At 43.4% G+C, this 24,232-nt stretch overlaps 1 long non-coding RNA gene across 1 annotated transcript in view; it reads left to right on the top strand.

Annotated features, from left to right (window-relative positions):
* The window catches only part of LOC311514994, a 47,494-nt gene that overhangs the window by 12,836 nt on the left and 10,426 nt on the right, over nt 1-24,232 (top strand). The window contains exon 2 of the long non-coding RNA XR_014710018.1: nt 20,726-20,813. This is a non-coding gene — a long non-coding RNA (uncharacterized lncRNA). The remainder of the gene's footprint in view (nt 1-20,725; nt 20,814-24,232) is intronic.

A 24,232-nucleotide genomic window follows, 5' to 3' on the forward strand; every position in this document is an offset into this window, starting at 1 on the left:
CTCGCTGCTGCGTTTTGGTTGGTTTGTTTTTGGTTTTGCTGTGTAGACATACCCTGGGTGTCTTCCTGGGGAAGGCACATATTCCCCCATGCCATGTCATTTTAAGATGTACCCCTAAAAATGTATAAACCCTGGAATCAAATTTAGCCTCATTTGCTAATTGTCAGTTTGCATTACAAATAGCATTTAAAAACAGCATGAAAGGGAGGGAAGCCTGTGTCCTGTTCAGCCCTGGCTTGCAACCTACCGCATTCTCAGCAGCTGCATACCCACCCCACATCGTGCTTGGAAGGATCATACCAAGGGGAAGCTTTTAGTATTTGGCTCTACTACCTGTTACAAGAGCAATCATTCTCTATGCTACTCACCAGCTAAATCAATGCTTAATCCTTTGCTGAAAGAGAAAGATAATAGTTGAGACACCCACCCACACCAAACTTTGTACCATGTCTTTCCCCTTTATTTAAAACATCCTCCACACCCAAACTGTCCACATTTATGAGATTGACACTGGCCATTATGAAGCACAAAGAATAACCTTGGCTGTAAGTGTGCTCTTAAAGCAAGCTCTTCTGAAGCAACGTTTTGAGTTTTCTTTCCTTTATTTCAGTCATAACCAGAAATATGCAAGGTGTGGGCTGCATTTCAGTCTCTCAGTGTTGCAAAAGTAACAGATTACATTTCTAAAATAACACAAGTGAAAGAGAGAAAAGGCTGATTAGATCATCAAGTTCATTTCTCTGCTAGTGCAGAATTATTTCCTACAGTACATTGGCTAGTATCTTTTTATAGATAGATCTGGCAGAATTATTTTTTTTTATCATTTTGACAGATAATATTAATGTTTGTTAAGTATTTTTTGTATTTTTATTTATCTGAATTTTCACAATTGCACAAAATTATGGGGTGGTCATACAACGAGGGAGTGTCAAATAATCATTAAATAACAGTAGATGTTGAGATTCAAAAGTTAAAGCTTTATAACTGTTAAAACAAATTGTCAACATCACACATCAACATATAAAAGGAAATATCCTTACATCAAACTCTAAGCTCTCAAGCAGCATTTTTCTTTGCCTATCTGTAAATTTTTATTATTATTGTTGGAAATATGGTTTAGTCAACGTGTGTGTGTGTGTGTTTGAAACTGACATTTACAAACATTTACTGATAAAAATCTAATCCTTCCAAGCATAGGTAGAGACTACTTTAAAAAGTTCCTAACAATGTGGCTTCTGCCATTTCCCTTGGGAAACTAGCCCTCAGTTAACAAATCTCAAATCAGGAAGTTCTTGCTGATTATCCTGAACTTTCCATTTGTTGTTTTCATCTCACTTATTTTTTTTTCTATACCCCAAAAGTTTTAGTAGTTTAAAACAAACATGCATGTATGGCAAGTAATCAGTATTACTTCTTCTGGGAGGCAGTGACCATGAGTTGGTTGAGTTCAGGATCCTGACACAGGGAAGAAAGGTAAGCAGCAGGATACAGACCCTGGACTTCAGGAAAGCAGACTTCGACTCCCTCAGGGAACAGATGGCTAGGATCCCCTGGGGGACTAACATGAAGGGGAAAGGAGTCCAGGAGAGCTGGCTGTATTTCAAGGAATCCCTGTTGAGGTTACAGGGACAAACCATCCCAATGTGTCGAAAGAATAGTAAATATGGCAGGCGACCAGCTTGGCTTAATGGTGAAATCCTAGCGGATCTTAAGCATAAAAAAGAAGCTTACAAGAAGTGGAAGGTTGGACATATGACCAGGAAAGAGTATAAACATATTGCTCGGGCATGTAGGAATGAAATTAGGAGGGCCAAATCGCACCTGGAGCTGCAGCTAGCGAGAGATGTTAAGAGTAACAAGAAGGGTTTCTTCAGGTATGTTGGCAACAAGAAGAAAGCCAAGGAAAGTGTGGGCCCCTTAATGAATGAGGGAGGCAACCTAGTGACGGAGGATGTGGAAAAAGCTAATCTACTCAATGCTTTTTTTGCCTCTGTCTTCACTAACAAGGTCAGCTCCCAGACTGCTGCGCTGGGCATCACAACATGGGGAATAGATGGCCAGCCCTCTGTGGAGAAAGAGGTGGTTAGGGACTATTTAGAAAAGCTGGACGTGCATAAGTTCATGGGGCCGGACGAGTTGCATCCGAGAGTGCTAAAGGAATTGGCGGCTGTGATTGCAGAGTCATTGGCCATTATCTTTGAAAACTCGTGGCGAACGGGGGAAGTTCCGGATGACTGGAAAAAGGCTAATGTAGTGCCAATCTTTAAAAAAGGGAAGAAGGAGGATCCTGGGAACTACAGGCCAGTCAGCCTCACTTCAGTCCCCGGAAAAATCATGGAGCAGGTCCTCAAAGAATCAATCCTGAAGCACTTACGTGAGAGGAAAGTGATCAGGAACAGTCAGCATGGATTCACCAAGGGAAGGTCATGCCTGACTAATCTAATCGCCTTCTATGATGAGATTACTGGTTCTGTGGATGAAGGGAAAGCAGTGGATGTATTGTATCTTGACTTTAGCAAAGCTTTTGACATGGTCTCCCACAGTATTCTTGTCAGCAAGTTAAAGAAGTATGGGCTGGATGAATGCACTATAAGGTGGGTAGAAAGTTGGCTAGATTGTCGGGCTCAACGGGTAGTGATCAATGGCTCCATGTCTAGTTGGCAGCCGGTGTCAAGTGGAGTGCCCCAGGGTCGTTCCTGGGGCCGGTTTTGTTCAATATCTTCATAAATGATCTGGAGGATGGTGTGGATTGCACTCTCAGCAAATTTGCAGATGATACTAAACTGGGAGGAGTGGTAGATACGCTGGAGGGCAGGGATAGGATACAGAGGGACCTAGACAAATTGGAGGATTGGGCCAAAAGAAATCTGATGAGGTTCAATAAGGATAAGTGCAGGGTCCTGCACTTAGGACGGAAGAATCCAATGCACTGCTACAAACTAGGGACCGAATGGCTAGGCAGCAGTTCTGCGGAAAAGGACCTAGGGGTGACAGTGGACAAGAAGCTGGATATGAGTCAGCAGTGTGCCCTTGTTGCCAAGAAGACCAATGGCATTTTGGGATGTATAAGTAGGGACATAGCGAGCAGATTGAGGGACGTGATTGTCCCTCTCTATTCGACATTGGTGAGGCCTCATTTGGAGTATTGTGTCCAGTTTTGGGCCCCACACTACAAGAAGGATGTGGATAAATTGGAAAGAGTCCAGTGAAGGGCAACAAAAATGATTAGGGGTCTGGAACACATGACTTATGAGGAGAGGCTGAGGGAACTGGGATTGTTTAGTCTGCAGAAGAGAAGAATGAGGGGGGATTTGGTAGCTGCTTTCAACTACCTGAGAGGTAGTTCCAGAGAGGATGGTTCTAGACTATTCTCAGTGGTGGAAGAGGACAGGACAAGGAGTAATGGTCTCAAGTTGCAGTGGGGGAGGTTTAGGTTGGATAGTAGGAAACACTTTTTCACTAGGAGGGTGGTGAAACACTGGAATGCGTTGCCTAGGGAGGTGGTGGAATCTCCTTCCTTAGACGTTTTTAAGGTCAGGCTTGACAAAGCCCTGGCTGGGATGATTTAATTGGGGATGGGTCCTGCTTTTGAGCAGGGGGTTGGACTAGATGACCTCCTGAGGTCCCTTCCAACCCTGATTCTATGATTCTATGATTCCCTGAAAATGAAAGTGGGTTACTTTTGCCATTTACAATATAATCATGGCATTGCTGTTCCAAGCCTGGTTGAAGATGCCCTAGTGTTCAGTATGGGCCTGATTCAGAGCCCAGTTGAAGTGAATAGATTGGGGATCAGTCTTTGACCACAGTCTCACTGTACAACAGATGAGCGTGATGCAAAACTGATTGCTCACTTGAAATTTTAAATAACTTTTTGATAACCCTGATCAATGGCTCTGCTTCTGAGAGAGCCAAATTATGGCTGCATTTATTGTGTCTGACTGCAATAAAGGAGAGTAAATGTCAGTTCATGCTTTAAGCCTTTTTATGGAAAAGTTGGCTTTGAAGGCATACTTGGAAACATCATTATCCAGGCTGTCACCACTTGTCCTCAAATTATTTTCCAGTCTGAATTATTTTTGAAATATATTGCATTCTTCTTAACAATATATGACAGACTGAAATTGTAGACCAGATTCGGCTCCCAGTCACATCAGTGGAAGTCTCAAATAGCCCTATTGACATTACTAGAGTAACTCTGTATTTACAGGTTTCAGAGTAACAGCCATGTTAGTCTGTCTTCGCAAAAAGAAAAGGAGTACTTGTGGCACCTTAGAGACTAACCAATTTATTTGAGAATTTATTTGAGCATGAGCTTTCGTGAGCTACAGCTCACTTCACACTGGCAAAGGTGAGATCAGAATGTGCCTCTCCTCACTACAATCTCTTTTTAAAATAGTATGTAACTTTAAACATATCTTCCTTTTGTAACAAAGAGTTCTTGATCCTGAGCACCGTGTACTTACTGTATTTCTCTTCCCTTCTTCAAATATCTCCTATGTTGCCTAATACAAATAACACAATATTATATAAATCTTGTCCTCCTTCCCCTCATCCCCATGTCTGATGCCACCATCTTCTATGTCATGTGTATATTATTGTATCTCAGTTGTAAATTCTTTGGGATTTTGTTAGTTGTCTATAGAGTGCCAAGTATATCTGTGGTGAAGTATCTAAAAATGACCTCAGATACTCACCATCTTTCACGCTTGGGCCCTAAGTTTTGTGACATATCTCTGGATTCCCCCCTTTCAGTTGTGTGAGGAATAATCAGCTCTGGAGCTCCTGAGGTGCTGTGAGGTGCAACTAAATGGAGGAAAAACTTCAGGGCACCGGCAACTTTAAATGTCAGCTGACAAGAGGCTCTGAACCTTGCCATCTGCTCTCAACAGGTAGACAGTGGAATGTGGGATATCTTTCTGCTCTCGGAACATTAGTACTTGGTTTGGGAGTAGGTTTTATGGGCAGGTTGAGGTATTTAGGGTTAGGGATGTTTTTAGTGATAAATTATAGTGTAACACAGGACATTCTAACTAAAGGACCAGTTTACTCCACTACAGGAGTAGCTAACAAGACAGCCTGTGAGAGTACAGCCACAGATCATGGCTTCTTCAAGAGTTTGGTGACTTTCAGTACCAAAAGACTCAAATACCGCTCAGTGTCTAGGAACACTGAAAGCTTTGGGTCTATGGGATCAGTCCTGCTGTGATTACTCCACTAAATCTCCAACTATGGGAGTTCTTTTCAACAGAGCAAGGATTGCAGGATTTGACCCTGATATAGCTTAACTCTTTACCATACTTACCCATTTCACGAAAAGCACATTAGTGTTTTGTCTCTGTTAATCTCCATTTTAAAGCTCTTTAAGTTTCTTTCCTGTATAGGTTGCGTGGTACATGATCAGGCTTACTCTCTGTGCTGGCACCGTTTTTCTTAAATTTGATTTAACTCCCACATACATGTTGTGGTGACTTAATACCAGTCAATAAGGCAAGCTGACAGCTTCAGATGAGCTTGCCCAGAGCTGTTATACAAGTCCGCCAGTAGAGGGTACAATATGTGCAATAAATTTAGCTTCCATGTCCTGTGCTTTGGATCATGTCACCTCTTTCTGCATGACCATCCAAAGTGAGTCCAGAATCCATGCCTGAATAATGGTAGCACGAAGAGAGCTCACTATCGGGTTACTGGGCTGACAGAATGCTTCGACTATCAGATTTCAGCAACATTTTGCAGGTAGTGCACTGTATGTAATCCCCACCATTAACATAGCATCATTCTTATACCACATCCTGTGCATACATTTGAGCTCCTGTAGAAAACTGAGGTGTCTAAGTATATTCTCCCCAGTCCTAAACTATCCACATATATTTATTTACTTCTCTTGTTTTTGGCTCTGAGTCAATATCTTGAATCTACCCGTTCTTGGGTTTTGTTAATGTGTGATCATGAATTATTCATATACTAGCAAATGATACAATGAAATAATCAGGCATTAACTACATACCGTAAATCAACCATGAATGTAGATATTTGCAAACTGAATATATTTCAAGAAGGTTTGTACATTCATGGATCATGAGCATCTCGAAATTAGTTTGCTGACTGAAATAAAAATGAGTCCCATTGGTGACTCATGGTAAACTTTACAGGGGGTATCTGAGCCAGGCAGTGCCAGTCATCTTTCACATGTTTCCATTGCACTTTGGCTCTTGGGTTAAACAATGCTACACTTAGGTAATCTGGCAGGTATATAGTAAAGGTTCATCCACTTAACTGGTAAGATTCTGGTTACTGTCTAGCTATAGCTTATAAATACCTGGGCCAGCTGGGCAACAACCAACGTTTCTTTATGCAAGATAGTGGGGTTGTGTTCTTATAGCAACCATCTTTCAGACCAGGCACCTTGTCATAGGCCCATTTAGAAGGAACTGCTCAAGCCCATCTCTGCTGTGTTAACAGCCTTGAGTTGAGAGGGCCTAATGGAGGACAGGTGTCCCCTCTAAGATCAGTAGGAAGCTGGAGAGAGGGAGAGGCACTGCAGGAGGTTCCTATAAGAGTCCCTAACTGAGAGAAGGGTTTGGGTCTGGAGACTAGAATCTGAGGTTTTGAAAAAGGCTGAGGGCTAGAACACTAGAGGAACTTGAGTGCTGACCTCTCAAAGCTGGAGAAGAGACTGCCCTGGGAGTGAGTTGGACCCTTTCCTGGAGAAGATAGGACTCTGGGTTGGAAGACTGCAGAGTTCCTGCCAGGAAGAGTGGGAAAGGACTCCAGAAGGGGCTGAAGTAGCTGCTTGATAAAAAGCAGTCTGGGACTGAAGAAAAGCCCTGGGATGGGCAGATCTGAATAGCTGTTGTGTTGATGTATTTTGTGACTTTGAAGATAGTTTGAATTGTTTGTTAATAAATCCAGACCCCACATGGGTGTATAATTGGCCACAAGAAAGCCTTTAGTGAAGTTCTTCAGGGGCCTGAAGACAGAAAACAGAGGCAGGGCAATGGAGACCCAACCCTGACCACAAAGGGCTCTCAGGAGGTGACTGAGCCTGTTACACCCGTGAATGCATTTAGCTCCTTGAGGCTCCATTCAACCAATACTGGTACTGCAGTGTGGCCGCATTGAATCCTTTTCTCTCCTTTCCCCTTTTTAGGAGGAGTGGCAGGGGAGGGTATAACTTCTGAAGTTTTGCATAGCCTTTCAAAGGGATGCATTTTCTCTGACATTGGTCCCTTATGTTATGACACAGTTTGGGGCCAGGAAGAGTAATGATAATTCAAGCAGGAAAAGACTTGGCTCCTAAAACAGGGTGAGATGGGGGGGGGGCAGGGGCATGTTAGATGCTGCCCTACAAGGACTTTGGCCCAAGGGACTGTCATTATGGGGAAGTAAGAGATTGTAGGCCTGAGCAAACCTGGGTACCCCCAGAAGCAGATGCCAGGAGGCAAGCTTCAGGGGCAGAGGTTGGCCATGAGTTTTAGATTTCTCTCTCCCTCCCCCATGATCCTTGCCAGGGATGCCTTGACTCAGTCCTCAGCCTCAGAGCATGAGGGTGACAGGAGCTTAAGTAACCTGATACAGCAGCCTGAAAATGACCCAGTTAGCTTCTCTGAGGGGCAGCAAGGTTCCTGCACTGGGGGAACCAGGGCAAAGACTGACAGGATGTCAAAAGTTCCAGGCATCTTTGGGTACAGGTGTGATAAGGGCTTTGATGATGTTATTGGACAGTTAACTTGCAGACCCAAATGCAGGCTATCTTTCTCACTGAAACTAGCTGAGTAACATGGGAAAAAAAGCAGAACTAGAAGACAGGCAGAAAGAGCTGGTTGTAGAGAAAGAGAGAAGCCACGTGGTTGTGACTAAGCTGGAGGAATGAAACAACACATTGGAAAATGAACATGCTGTCTTCAGGAGAAGATCCAGGTTAGCGTCCAAGAAGCCCCACAGTTAAAGAAGCTCCAGCACCTGTGTGAGCAGATGTAGGCTGAAATGAACCAAATGTAGGAGAAACTTACAGCTGATAAATGTGGAAAGTGCCAGGCACTTCACAACAGGGATGGTCTGATGGTGGGGACTACCAATTCTCAAGGTCAAGAGGCACTAAAGAAGAAGCATTGCCAGGCTCAGCTGGAGGAGGAGCAGAATAATGAGATAGTGAACAACCAGCTTGAGAAATATAAATCCTCATGTCAGCCAAGTAAAGACAGACTCAAGGGCCAAGATGCAGGAGTTGGAAAGAACAGTGATCTCAGTGATGTCATACAAGTACTAGTCTTTCCTGTGGCCTTGGAAATAAGGATAGCCCAATGGGAAAAGCCAATGGATTTGTAGTCCAAGAAATGCCAGGCTGCTTGCCACCAGGAAGCTGAGGGGGAAAAGGAGTTGTACAAGAGGAAATCTACCCAGGAGTTGGAACTGGAAGAGCTTAAACAAGCCCTACAGCTTGAGAAGGAGCAACTCCAGAATGAGCTGCAGGCCAGGAGTAGGGCAGTTAAAAGACTAGAAGAGCGTGTACGGAGACTTGCAAGCCTGAGGCTCTGATTAGAAGAAAGTAAGTAACCCAGAAACTATGAAAACTGAAGCAGGAAAAGACTTGGCTCCTGGAACAAGTTAAGGCATTGGAAGGACTAACAGTGACAACTCTGGAGAAGACACAGGTATACAACAAGAGCACTGGTACATGCAATATGGTGGAGAGCATGGCAATAACTCTATATGGTAGAGTGGAGTGATGACTTGTATATTCAAGAAGCCTGTTCAAGGGGAGGAGTGGATTGCCCATTGAAAGGCATCAACAGACACAAATATGGAGACTGTGACAACGGAAGCTGCAGTAACGGTGATACCATCTACAACTGCCTAGCAAAATTCATCCATTAATAAGCTGGAAAGAATTAGAAGAGAAGGTTATTGCAGCTGAGAGAATCTTGGCTGACATCCGTGCACAGATGAACACTCCACAGGCCCCAGAAGCAGAAGCCTGGCAGGAGCTGGAAGAGAGAGGCTCCTCCTGGGAAAGTGTCTTGGCTCAAGGCATAAAAAAGGAGCAGGAGTTGGCCCACCTGAAAGCCACCTGTTGGAGAGAGACCAGGAAGAGCTTTGTGAGAATCCTCCAGCAGAACTAGATCACTGATGCCCAGGATGAGAAGGTGGAGCTACTGGAAGTGGAGAGGGCAGCCCTGAAGATATTCCCCAGACCTTAAATCTTTCAAGTGAAAGTTGGGCTGTGTGGTGAAGTGTTTCAGCCTACTGAAAGGAAAAACCATCATGTTATTAATGTAGCATCACCTGGCCATGAGAAAAATAAAGTAGATGAGAGAGACAAAGGTTTGCTCCCCGCCTGGAGACAGCCACATGGAGCCCTAACCGGAGTGGGACTTAAAAAAAAATCCATCCCCCCCCAAAAGATGTGCCAGCCCACAAAGGGAGGAGAGTAAAAGTGACCCTCCAGTTGTTAACACTACACACACAGTAGCCTGGGTGCAAGAGGATTGGAAATAGGCTCTCATATGTCCTTTACTAAAGACCACAGGAAAAAAGATGCAGTCAGACATAATTAGAAAACCAAAGTGAGAGTTGGATTGGATGAGAAACTAGTTTCACTCTGAAGTGTGCATCTATCCTGTGAGGCTGCTGTCAAAGAGACTGGGAAGCAGCCTCATGCCAGTTTATGAATGATGCAAGCCCAGTGCTTTTGATTACTCCTGCTATGACCAGAGGGCTCACCTTACAAGGTGTACAGTTTGTTTTGAATTATGATGTGCCAAAGACTATATGGAGGAGTTTGTTCATCAGATGAGCTACATAAGATGTTGGGGAACACAACTCCTGGTCTCTGTGTATGTCAGTAATGAGGATAAAAGTATGGCCAACAGTCTTGCAAACTTTCTTGGTGACGTTAAGCAGGAAGTGCGCCTTTGGCTGGAGGATAAGCTCAAAAGAAGGTGGCTAGGTCAGCAGCATAGTGAGGTCAAATTGATTGTCCTTATGGAGTGCAGAGATACTCCATGGACAGACAATAGAACTTGCTCTAGGGCCAGACAAGATTCTAGGGGGGAGAGTCGTGTAGGAGTGTACTGCCCTTTTAAGGGATAGGCTGGAGTGTAAACTGAGCAGGAGAAACTGAGCAGGGGTGGAAGCTTTGCAGGCTGCAGTGCATGGTGGTTGCCTCTCAGGCTCTCAAAAATGGGCCTAACTAGAGACTTTATGAACTTCAAGTTTGGGAGCTAGCCTAGGGCCCTGAGGTGAGGCCCTTATGAACAGTGTATTGTACTTTCTTCTGTCCTGAAACCCTATTAAAAGGAGACATGCCATTTGTTAGTGTATGTTGGCTTCTCCTTGCTCCAGGCTGTTAGAGCAAATTTAGGCTGCCCCAGTGGGTGTGAGGAGGAGGGAATTAAGGTGGGGGCACGCCCACAGCACCACACCAGGCCACAAGGGGGTGTGCAAGCACTGCCCGCACCTTTACAAGGGTTCACACGGAGATGAGCTGCCTCCTCTGGTAGGATTGACAGCAGATCAGAAGGGAGGGTGACTGTTGGAGAGGCTGAAGAACCACTGAGAGCAGGGTGCTGCAGAAATGGACTGGCAGGAAGCTGCCCAGGTAGTTGGACCTCCAGAAGAAGAGGCTCACGGAACATGTGTCTACGCAACAGCCTACAGGAGAGGGGAAGTTAGAAGCAGTAAGGGATTGGAAGGAACTGATTCCAGCTGCTTCACACAGGGTACCTGGATTGGAATCCAGATGAGTGGGAAGGCCTTGATTCCTCAGCCTCTATCAGAGGGGTTAGTACAGCCTGAAGAACAAAGGCTGGAGACTGACCCTTTGCTAGGGTTAGCAGTCTCCTGACCCATCAAACTCTTTCCTGCCTCAAGAGGAAAGAGACTACTAACAATCCAGCCAGAGGGCTGGAGCAAGAAATTACCAGACATGGAACTAAATGGTGTTCCTCTAACAAAAGGGAAACTGAGGCAGGCTTGCCCTAACACCCTGTGAAATTGCAAGGGGGCCTGAAAGAAGCCCAGGACGAATTCCTTGAGCAAATTGGGGTTGACTAATCCTTCCTTTTGCCCTAGTTTGGAAGTAAAATATTGCTCCAGGTGTGCGTCACCTTAGGGCAGGAAAGACATGCCCCCTCCCCTGTGTGCTGCCTATGGTAATGGTATGACAGTCAACAAACAGACAAACATTAAGTACCTATCAATGTCCAAGCGATTGGAAGAACTTCCAGGGTCCAAAACAAAACCCCCACCCAAGTCAGGTTGAAAGGAAGATAGAATAATTTGTGTGTAATTGTCTGCTTGCCTTTCCACTCTTTTGACAGTATTATGGGTTTTATCCTGCAAATGATCTGTATGTAAAACTCTCCTTGAAATCACTGGTGTGGCTGCATTGATTGCCGTAAGGTCAGGGCATGTGCTAGTTCATATACAGCTGGCAAAGCACAGTAGTGAGTGATCACATGACCCAGCCTGAAGTGTCTGTGAAAGGAAAAAATCTGTACCCATGTCAACATACTGACCTCGTTCATGGCTTGCCAACATGAATTCACACCATGAGTATGTGTTCTGAAGACAAAAGAAATCACGATATATTAGACATTTGAACTGTTTTGTTGTTGTTTGGTTTTTTTGAAACTCTACTTACCCAACAGGCAACTTTTGTTTCATGATAACATGAGTGCTCTGCCTCCAGTGTCTGTAAAATGGAAGAACTAGATATTTGGTGGCTTATAGAAGAGCTGATTGCATTTACACAAAGCTTGTTATAATGACCACGAGGTGTTCCAAGGCCAAAGTCCTCTAAGTAACTAAGGAAGAAAGGAAAGAAGGAGGATCCTGGGAACTACAGACCAGTCAGCCTCACCTCAGTCCCTGGAAGAATCATGGAGCAGGTCCTCAAGGAATCAATTCTGAAGCACTTAGAGGAGAGGAAAGTGATCAGGAACAGTCAGCTTGGATTCACCAAGGGCAAGTCATGCCTGACTAACCTGATAGCCTTCTATGACGAGATAACTAGCTCTGTGGATGAAGGGAAAGCAGTGGATGTGTTGTTCCTTGACTTTAGCAAAGCTTTTGACAGTCTCCCGCAGTATTCTTGCCAGCAAGTTAAAGAAGTATGGGCTGGATGAATGGACTATAAGGTGGATAGAAAGCTGGCTAGATTGTCAGGCTCAACGAGTAGTGATCAATGGCTCCATGTCTAGTTGGCAGCCGGTATCAAGTGGAGTGCCCCCAGGGTCGGTCCTGGGGCCGGTTTTGTTCAGTATCTTCATAAATGATCTGGAGGATGGTGTGGTTTGCACCCTCAGCAAGTTTGCAGATGACACTAAACTGGGAGGAGAGGTAAATACGCTAGAGGGTAGGGAAAGGATACAGAGGGACCTAGACAAATTGGAGGATTGGGCCAAAAGAAATCTGATGAGGTTCAATAAGGATAAGTGCAGGGTTCTGCACTTAGGACGGAAGAATCCAATGCACTGCTACAGACTAGGGACCGAATGGCTCGGCAGCAGTTCTGCAGAAAAGGACCTAGGGGTTACAGTGGATGAGAAGCTGGATATGAGTCAACAGTGTGCCCTTGTTGCCAAGAAGGCCAATGGCATTTTGGGATGTATAAGTAGGGGCACTGCCAGCAGATCGAGGGACGCATTCGTTCCCCTCTATTCGACACTGGTGAGGCCTCATCTGGAGTACTGTGTCCAGTTTTGGGCCCCACACTACAAGAAGGATGTGGAAAAATTGGAAAGAGTCCAGCGGAGGGCAACAAAAACGATTAGGGGACTGGAACACATGAGTTATGAGGAGAGGCTGAGGGAACTGGGGATGTTTAGTCTGCGGAAGAGAAGAATGAGGGGGGATTTGATAGCTGCTTTCAGCTGCCTGAAGGGGGTTCCAAAGAGGATGGCTCTAGACTGTTCTCAGTGGTAGCAGATGACAGAACAAGGAGTAATGGTCTCAAGTTGCAGTGGGGGAGATTTAGGTTGGATATTAGGAAAAACTTTTTCACTAGGAGGGTGGTGAAACACTGGAATGCGTTACCTAGGGAGGTGGTGGAATCTCCTTCCTTAGAAGTTTTTAAGGTCAGGCTTGACAAAGCCCTGGCTGGGATGATTTAATTGGGGATTGGTCCTGCTTTGAGCAGGGGGTTGGACTAAATTACCTCCTGAGGTCCCTTCCAACCCTGATATTCTATGGAAGAGCAATAACTGTTCTCCCCAACCCCTCTGCCTCTAGTACTGCTTTGCCAGCTGCATAGATAGTTGTCATATTCCTAACCTCACGATCTGCTTAAACCATTTCAAAGCACACACCTTTCTTGTAACGATGAAGACAATGTCACACAGAAGAAAGGGTGGTTGTTAGTGGCTATGGTAGTGTCCAAAAGCCTCAGTCAGGATTGGGGGCCCTATGGTACTGAGTGTGTACAAACATAGATCAGGACACAATCCACGTCTTGGAGGATTTACAGTTTGAAAGGGACATTGTGGTGCAGCAGACCCACTTTGAATGCAAGTCTGTGGTTCTTCTGTTTTGTGGTGTTCGGAAACTTTTTTCAGGGAACTCTGGCTAACAAGGCAGTCATGCTGGGATTTCATGGCTAGGTTTGGCCATGGATACCCCAAAAGGAACAACAGTCTCTATACCACTAGCATGCTTTCATATGGTCTGTCCCAAGGGATACAAGTCTAGCATCATACAGCCATCCCCATTAAAGAGTCAACGTTTGCCAACAGTTCCCACACAGTGGTATTTGAGATATTGCTATTAGTTCCTGCTCTATATAAAGAGTGAACGCTTGATAGAAATAGTGATGATTTTTTTTACCCTTCTTAATAATGATTGCTGTAGCAAGTTGTCTAAAATTTGTCCCGTTGAGGTTTTCTCATGACTTTGTGCATGGCCCAGTAGACAAAACAAGGTATTGGGAATAAGAAGACCTGGGTTATATTTCTGGTTCTGCCTCTGATTCACTGTATAGTCTCGGGTAAGTGCTTACCCTCTGTGCCTCGCTTTACCCATCTGTAAAATGAGGGTAATACTTGCCCATTATAAAATAGTGCAGCTATATTTCTCCTGTCTCTTTCTGTCCTGTAAAGCATGAGTTCTCAGACAGGTGTCAAGGGTCATGACCACGCTGCCCATTCCATATTATTAAACATGGAGCTATGAGATTCCAGCTAGCCCCTGGTAGAAGGTAGGGGAGTCCCAATATTGTAAAGATTGAGAACCTTTGCTCTCTTCTCTTCTCCCTATTCCAGTATGATTCAGTATAGAATGAGAGGGCACTGCACTGTGAAATAGGTTAGGTGCAGCACTTGTTCATATACTTCTACAACTAGGGAACACATCCCCATGGGCTTCAGTGTACTGGTGGAATTTTATCATTCGTCAATGATGAGGCCAGTTTGAGACGTAACAAAGATGGCCATGACACTCTGGCCTTTGTACGTGCTTATGTCAAAGTTGATTCTGTATCTTGAAATCTGCCAGATCTTGCTCATGGAGCCTCATTTTGCTTTCCTTTTAAATTAGTTTTTAAAGCCTCACCATCTAACAAAGAAAGATTTTGCTGTGTGTTTCAATAGCTCAGTTATAATCTCCCTCATTTAAATTGTGACAACTGGTCAGTCCTAGATGTATTGACACACCCAATTTGTAGCAGGAGAATGCTCCTCTTTTAAGCAGACCCTGTCATCTACAGTACATAATGGAGCCTGAGTTCCCTGGCAAGACCACTCTAACTAAAAAGACCCCAAAATTTCAGTGCCATCAGAGCTCTGACTGCCTCTACCAGAGCTGGTGACCTGTGGTACCACACACCATGTGAACACACTGTTCCAGTTTTCCATTCTCTCTTTCAAGCTGCAGCCACCTGTACCCAGACACTGGGGGCAGGGAAGGCCACTAAAATATTTACCCATATCTACTAAAAACAGCACTCTTTGTGTAATGCTATCTGATGACTAGACCAAAATTGTAATTGAAGGTGTATACACATTAGTCAGTTTTTTGTGGGAGTGCTAAGGAGTCACAAAGATATTTGAATGACCTGTTTACAAAAGAGATTTTCAGGGTGCAGCCTATCAGAGGCTCAAATGAAAAGCTATGCGTAATTTTACAAGGTAGTATAGGCTTCAACAACATAATTAGCTTTCTGAAACAATAATTATAGCTTATTCACTAATTGTAAGACGTCTTAAGGTAAGAGCAGGGTCACTTTACTTGTGTAAGGACAGTTATATGCATGTTCAGGTTTTTATCATGAGACACAGTGTGCTGGAGAAAACAATACATTTATGTGCTGGCTAGCCCATTGTTTAAAACTCTTCTTATAAGAGAATTAACTTGGGCTTTTAATCAGGTGTTAAAAACATTAGAATGGCCATACTGGGTCAGACCACAGGTACATCTAGCCCAGTATCCTGTCTACCAACAGTGGCCAGTGCCAGGTGCCCCAGAGGGAATGAACAGAACAGGTAATCATCAAGTGATCCATCCCGTTGCCCATTCCCAGCTTCTGGTAAACAGAGGCTAGGGATACCATCCCTGCCCATCTTGGCTAATAGCCATTGATGGACCTATCCTACATGGACTTATGTAGTTCCTAGTTTAACCCTATTATAGTCTTGGCCTTCACAACAACCTCTAGGAACACGTTCCACAGGTTGACTGTACATTGTGTGAAAAAATACTTCCTTTTGTTTGTTTTAAAATTGCTGCCTATTAATTTCATTTGGTGACCCCTAGTTTGTGTATTATGGGACCACCTTTTCAAAAGGCAAAAGTGGGAAACATGCAGGAGTCCTGACCCCTGGTCAGGCCACAAGCCAGAGCCAGGCCAAGGTAAGAGCCACCCAGGGATCCTGGGCTTCTGTGGGGAGCACCAGACCCTCCACCTGCCCTGGGTAGAGGACCAGGGTGCCCGAGAGCAGCCCCTGTCCCGTGTCCCCACCATCCAGGGCACACCGCCTAGGCCAGGTGAAGAATTTGGGGCTCCCTGGGCAGCTTACTACTGCCTGGCTCCAGCTTCTGTCCTGGCCAGGGGGCTGGGACCTTGGGAGGGGTCGGAGTGGGGGAGAAGAAGATTAAGGGATAGGGCCTCATGGCAAGAGCTGGGCGGGGGGGCTAAGGCCCACCTCAGCCCCCCACCAGGAAGAGGCTAGCACCACCTCTGAGCCTTGGGCAGGCGTGGAGCTGCACCGCAGGGAATCCTGGACAAATGCAGTCCTGGAGTCATTCAGCATGGGCCTGGGACTTGAACTCTGCATTTCGGGACTGTCCTACCCAGTTTGGTATGGTGGTCACTCCACCCTCCATATACATACACACCCACACCCCTTTACTCAAGTTTGTTGCTTTCAACCCAGTTAAGCAGGCCTGGCTGTGGGTGTGAGTTACTACTTGGGTTCTGCTTTCACTTTGACAGATAAACTGTTCACTTTGTAGTGATGACACAAACTAAAGCACTCGAGCGCTGATAGTCCTCCACTGCCTTTGTGTGTCCAGAAGGACCAACAAGTTGTCCCATAATTCACAAAGAAAAAAATCAGAGTAGCTCAGTTTACTGCAGCACAAAGAACCAGGGAATATCCCCGCAGGAGGCCTAGTGACACACCTAATCTCTCAATTTAACTCTGCAGTGGAAATCTCCCAAGTGTCAAGGAACCTGCACCAGGTAAGCCCTGCAATGAGGCTGGACAGGGAACCCACTTCACCACAACCATATCACAGGCGTGTTTGTGCTAGCTCCAATTATGCAAGCAAGGAGGAAGCCATGGGGGGGGGGGGAGGAGGAGGCGGTGCTGAGGCAAGGAGTATAGGATCCACTCCTATCTGAGTCCAGTTACTGAAAATCCTTACATCAAGGAGGGGAGGGGTGGTGGCTGCTGTTCCAACATGTAGGCTCAGTTTTAAGCTCTTAACCTGGTTTTCAGAGCTGCCTGTAAAGTTCTTAACACGCTGTTGCCACTACACACTTAATAAATAATTCGGGCTGTAAAAGGGCTGTGTTGCAGCCCTGTAACTTGAAGGGTGAATTCCACTCCTGGTCCCACCTGATTCACACACAGCTTGAGTAACTTCACATTATGTGCTGGGGGAGTAGGACTCCTTCCTCAGAATTAGATGCTTTGATGGAGATCATTTTTTGTGTTGGGACAAGCTGTGGCTGGATGGATTTCCCTACACTTGGTTACTGCTTTATGAATAGCTGTATTGATAAAGCCTTTGTGTTTATGTGTAACTTCAAAGAATGCTCATTACTATATGAATCCAGATCAGATTTCAGGGGCTGTGTTAGAATACAGTAAGAGCCAGATGTCTGACTGTTTGAAGAAAATCTTTCATGTTTAGCTTAACCTCCCCCATCCCCAACCTAACAGCAACGTTAGACCAACTTGTTCTTGGAACCATTGCTCCCTTTTCATTTTCTGTTCTGCCATGAAATGGCACTTCATGTAAATGAACAGAATTTGAATCCATCCCTTAGAATTGAATTCCTGCAAGTGCTTTGCTCTTCTCTGTCAGTTCCTATATATTGTGTTCCCTTTCGATAATCTTTGGGTGGTATTGTTTACCTCTAGATGAGCCTAGGGCAATCCTCTTTCAAGTGGCAGGAAGAACCAGCAAATCTTGTTTGGCAGTTTTACTTAGTAAACAAATGATCCAAGCTGAATAGACAATTGTACTTTGACTGTAATTATAAGTCCCATGAGCACCACCAACACCTCTTTCCCCCCAGCCTTATCACCAGCACACATAACAATGCCACAAAAACAAACAAAAATCCTTTAAGAGCTCCTGTTGAGTCGCTCATCAATTTCAAGAAAAGTTCATCTTTTTAGAAACAACTAAATGGTGGTGGTGGGTGGGGAAGTCCCACTGCATTCTGTTTGTTTACTGGCACAATGCATTTAGTAAACTACTTGTTCATTTAGAAACCCCATAAAATCAGCTGAGGGTGGTTAAAGAATCTGGAACAGGCAGGAGAAGAAGTGAGGAACTTAAAGATTGATATTAGTTTTTTGGCGTTCTTTTGTAACGAGGAGGGGATGTCAGGGGAGGAGATAGTGATATTGTGGGTGTGGGGGGCCGTTGGGGGGAGGGAGGGGGGTATTCTCTTGTGGAAAAGTCCCACATAGAATTTAATAAGGATGAAGTCAATAGGCTTCCAAAAAAATTTAAGGGTGCAATAGACATTACTTTAAATGATATAACTTCCTTTTAAAAACAATCTTTGTAGAAAACTGTAGCAGGGTTATATATAATTCTCTATTAAATTGCGTGTGGCTTGTTACAAAAATTTCCTATACATCTGTTCCACAGGGGTTTCCATAAGGTTTTAAAAGCAAAGGGCAGAGAGATCACAAAGGTGGTTCTCGAAGATGCTGAGATTTAAGCATTTTGACACTTGTGCTGTTATCTTATTACAGCTGAATGAATCATTTGCAATGAATAATTCATCAGATGCATCGAGCTGCTGCTGCTTCTTCCTTTTCAAAAATTTTTTTTTTGGCTCATGGAATATCCATGAACAGATGCTAATTATTTTCCCCATAACATTTATTTATTTGATATGATTTTATAACCTTTTGGAAAACTTTTTCTCCTTTCACAGGGTGCAGGCCAGGAGAAGAACAATTTGTTAGAGATTTTCAAAGCAATCTAGTGGATTTAGATAAATATCTAATTTTAATAGAAGATATGTCTAAATGGCCTAGATGGCTTGGAGAATCTTCACTTACATAACATATGTTCCTGAAGACAAACATATGCAATTGGGTTGGTGGAAATCCATCTCTACTTCACAGGCATGTTATAAGGCTAAAATCCATTAATGATTGTGAAGGGCTATGTAAAAACCTCAGTTGTGTTGCAACACTTTGATCTTTGTTTCATATGAATTAAAATTTCTTTCAGTGACTTTAATTACTAGATATTTCCCCCACTGAATATTCAGAGTTGGTACTCCAGCTTTTGATGTACTTGGTTTGATTGTACCTTCAACTGAAAAAAAATCCAAATCATGTGTTCAGACCTTTGACTATTTTATATGTAAAGCACTGGGATAAAATCCATCAGTCGTAATGTGGTGTAATGTTGTTCACATCTACAGTTCAGAAGACTGAATAGGAAAATCTAAACTACTTCTTAGTTGTCAAATGATCTGTAATAAACTAGATCTTTTCACTGAGCACTATACTTTAATCCTGCAATTTTTCATTACAAAAACTGACTCTGCTCTACTTGGCCACTGATTTGTATCTTCACAAAAGAGCAGACTAACCAATCCAACGTGTTGTTGTCAACCACAAGTTTTGAAGTAGGGTAGCAACCTTGCTCAACCAACACACTCTTTATTTGTCACATTTAGGCAATTTACCAATCAGTCTGTGTGCTGTTTGGGTGACAAACCCAGAAGTTGTTGCCATTGAGTACTTGATGTGTTGCCTAATTTCTGGACTTCAGTTATTCTTGACCTGAACCATACATTTTGCAATTCTTTATGGACTTTTAAAACCCATAAATGCATCATGAGAAAATTGCATCTGTTTGCATCATGAGAAAATTGCATCTGTTTGCATCATGGTTAGAAACCTGATCTTTGGATGCTGATATCAAGCAGTCAGATAGGAATCGCTCGACACTGAACCAAATCATACCAGAGCCTGGCTGATGGTGCATAGTCCTGTGATTTACAGACTGAAACAAGTTCCAGCTCTAACCTCTCCAGGCTTACTGCTGCAAATGTAATCTCTATATCTCGCTGAAGTTGAGAAAGCACATTAATCAACAAGCTTTCCCTGAAGTGATGTGTTCTTGGGAAGAAAAAAATAGGAGTGTTGAAATCAGTTAGGTCAGTTAAAGGTTCCTAAATTTGTCACATGCCCAGTAAATCTACAGTGATTCAAACATGCACATACTTAAGCATACGTGAACAAATTCCTCTACTCCCTCATTTGCATACATACAAATATACATGCAACTTCTGGAATGGAAAGTTTTTATTAAATGATACTAAGCCGATAAACACAGACTTTGGGTATCAAATTGAATGCCAAAAAAGTATGTTCATGCAATGTTGTATGGTTTTTTAAAAGATCAGATCAGAAAATGAATGTGCCTTCCTGTATAGGAGTATTACCATAGTTAAGATTGCACATTTCCTGATTTTTGATTAACCATACAACCTAAATATTGCATGAACAGTGTTTTGGGGATTTAATTTAAAAATATTCAGGAAGCATTTTGTATATGAAAGGCTGCTGAATACTTTCAGTGAATTATATGCATGACTTGAGAAATAGCAGCTTATGTATTTAAAAACTTTGTAATGCTCAAGGGGGAGACACAAAGTCTCTAATTATATAATATACTATAAGAAATATAATTGAAAAGGTTCTGCAGCCTTTGACATATGTTGCTTGTCCCAATATTTTTCCTTGCTTTCTACTATTTCACTGCCATAACAGTCACTAATTACTAGACCAGTGTGACAGTGATGCTAATGTATATTTATAGACGTAGACATTGGCTGTGGAGGGAGGTGGTAGGTGCTTTGTGTTGACCACTGATTTAAGTGCCTAAATGTGGGTTCAGGGTCCAAGCCTCAGGTGCCCATCTTGGATAAACTTGGCTATTGTCTTGTAAAAACTCTTTTCCTTGTTATTTGTTTTGCTTATTTTGTCAGCATACCTTCATTCTAAACATTTCTCTTTTCAAACAGCATCCTGACCTTCCTAAGTTGCAATTCAGGGGATGAAGGAGTATTGTTAGGTACTCATGACAACTTGTACACCTTGGCCATTTCAGCTGTAAGTCTGTTCCAATTAAGCCTTTATATTACTCTTTATCAGTGGGAAAAGTGTATTTTTATTAACTGTTTCTTCTTGTTCAAATAGCAAAACCAGCTCAAATGCTTAAAAATAACTTTCTACCTTTATGGGTAGAGACCAATCCCAAGGCAATTGTTTCATGAAGTATGAGCATCTGAAAGTCAGGGGTTATAATGGAAAGTGGTTTGAACCTTAATTGTAGTGATTGTCACTTCTCCGGCTATAATTCTTATCGTGTCTTCAGACACACAACCCCAGAGTCAGTGGTGTGTCACATAAACTGGGAGGATAGCTTATACCTTCTTCTAGCCACCTTAGTGTGTAAATTCCACACACCTAGGCACAAAGTAGTCCAGTCTCACTGTTGTAAATTGGTATAGTGCTATAGAAATCAATGGAGCTATGCTAATTTATACCACCTGAAAAACCTGGCCCATTCACATGGCTGGATTCCCATATATTCTCACCAACTGGTAAAGTTTACACCTCACTGATGTGGTGGGAGGGGAGAAGGTTGTCATAGGAGACAGCTATACCAGCTCAAAGCTTCCACTATGCAGAGGGAATTCCTAGCTAGGGAGGTGTGGCCAATTACTGCTTCTTGGGTGCTGGTGTGGCATAAAGGGAATAGAGCAGGGGGCAGAATCTGGACAAGATTTGTGGATTGAGGGGGAGCAAACTGACCTTGCTAACCCCTCAAACTGCAGGGGGGCACAGGGTGGCAGCCAGCCACACCTCTTCCCTGGAAAGAGAGGTTTACAAGGTATTTTTGGCTCTTTCCCCGACCCGAGAAGATGTGTCTCTTGAACGGTGTTCCTGGGGCCGTTCAGGAGCCAAAGGGTTTTGGAGGTTCAAAACTAGCCGAAACTGAGTGTCAAATTCTTCTAATGTTTCATTCTTGGGTTAACTGGAATCTAATACCTCATCAGCATTCAAAGCACATGAAATCACAAGAGGCAGATGAGGAAAAGACATGGCCAACTCTATTGCAAAGCACAATCAACGTTTGTACGGCTCTCTGCTGAATTTAAATGGGAGTTTGAGTAGCGGTGTGAACTATCTGCTTGACAGAACGCGTGGGTATAATAAGAAAACTTATGAAAAGCAATTACTGTGCTTGCACAGGATCTGCTCCCCACCATTAAATAACACAGCTGGCTTAGCTTTTCATTGATAAAACTTTCAGCTGGAATGTTCTCTTAGGGTCATTCATGCTCTACCATCCAATGTTGTCCTTTTCCATTTTCCCCTCACCCTCTGTTTTCAGTGGAATTGAACTTAATGTGCCTCTTTCAGGTTTTGTTTTGGTTACACCTAGAAGGAGGTCAGCTGGTTTTGAAGTCACCAGGACCTAAAGCGAACCCTTGTCTACTCTTCACACAAACCCCAAAGCTCTTCTGAGCTTTGAACATGTTTAGATTACATTTTTTTCCTCTGTGAGAGCTTTTATCCACCACTACATTTTCTGCTTTCAGCCAAACCACTGAGGGCAAGATATTAAAAAGAGAGGGCAGCTGCTAAGCAGCAGTTGCATAAGGGTCAAACCGGCAATGAAAGTGGAACCTCCTTTTGCTTCTCCCAAATATGTTCAAACCTGCAAAGTCAAATGTTTGGCGGCTTAAGGACTCGGTTTCTTTATTTTCTTGACCATCCCACAGAAAAAGTGAGTTCATTTGGGTCTCTCTTTAAAGGATCCAAAGGGCAAAAAGTACCACTGATTTTTGGATAAGTCTGTGTGTCAGCCAGGCTTTTGTTGGAATAATTTTGTCTTATTATGATGGTTCCAATAAAAGAAACCACTTGCACTTTCAGAGGGAGGAGGCTGTGCCTCGTGAATCAGAAAAAAATCTCATGTATATTGCCGCCAGTCCCCTGTATTCCACAACCAAGCCAGTGAACGGCCAGCCTTGTTTGCAGTAATAATTCATAGCATGTAGCACTTTACATCTTCAAAGCACCAGACAAAGATTAATCAATCAATTGTTACAATAGCTTTGTGAGGCAAAAGTTATTCTCTGTACATATAAAGAAACGAAGGGCTTGTCTACACTTAAAACAGTGCAGCTGCTCTGCTCTAGTGCTTCCGTGACGATACTACCTATGCTGATGGGAAGGCTTCTGTCATCACGGTGGGCAATCTACATCCCTGAGAGGTGGTTGCTAGGCCAACGGGAGCATCCTCCTGTGATCTAGCGCTGTCTACAGCAGGGGTTAGGTCCGTTTCATTGCATCACTCAGGGAGGTGGATTTTTCAAACCCCAGAGTGATACAGTTATATCAACCAAAAGTCCTAGTTTAGACCAGGCCAATGAAAAGGAGGTGAAGTTACTGGCTCCAGGCCATGCAGGGAGGCAAAGGCAGAGCTAAGGGGATTCCTGAGTTCCAAGTCTGTATCCAGCCCACTTGACTTTAAACATATTTGGTACATGACAAGTCATAATTTTCCAAAGACCTGCCATGTTATCAGCTATTTATAAGAAAATGTAAATAAAACATATTGGGCATTTTTTCTTCTTAGTTTTTTTTTTCATGTCAATATTTACAATCAGAACTGAAGGAACTGAAATTTATATTAAAATAAGATGGACAATATTGCTGTCACCAAGGATATGATACTAAAACTTACTTATTTGAGATCTATCTATATTCTCCATTCAGTACAGGACATACATCTTACCCATTCCTGCCCTTGTGTGTTACATTCAGATGCTGTGTAGTCTAAAATTAGGATACAGACTAACACGGCTGCTACTCTGAAACCTAAAATTAGGCTGTTAACTTTGAGAGAGGGGTCATATTATGCTTTCTTGATCTGCTCTGTAAAGTACATAACATGTCTTGGCACTGCATATAAATCATTTAAATCTGTTATTCTTTCTCTTGATGCCTTGGATGAAATCCTAGGCTCAGTGAAGTGAATGGTAAACACCTATTGATTTCAATAGGGTCTTATATTTAATGGAATTATTGCTAGGGGGACACTTTTCAAAAATACATAGATCCAAATCATAGCTGCTTTTTTGTTTATCATAGATATACAAGGTGGGTGAGGTAATAGCTTTTACTGGACCAACTTCTGTTGGTGAGAAAGATATTACTCACCTACCTTGTCTCTCTAATAACCTGGGTCCGACACATCTACAACCACACTGCGTGTCATAGAAATGGCAGTCTGGACCAACCGTTCCACCTCGTACAATCAGAATGGTATTGCTACCTGTTTCCTGCTTGCATTCCTCCAGTTGAGAGGCTCTGCTTCAGATCTACCAGCTGCCCTTTGTAGCTGTTCTGTATTTCACTCTGTATGTGAATTGGGCCTTTATTGCTTTTAGAGAGAGCTGCCTGGCACCTAGTACTCCCCCTTGATTACACAGCTGTCAGCATCTTTTAGCAGAGGC

This window comes from Lepidochelys olivacea (genome assembly GCF_965140295.1).
Source record: "Lepidochelys olivacea isolate rLepOli2 genome assembly, chromosome: 1".
In the NCBI taxonomy this organism is placed as follows: Eukaryota; Metazoa; Chordata; order Testudines; family Cheloniidae; genus Lepidochelys; species Lepidochelys olivacea.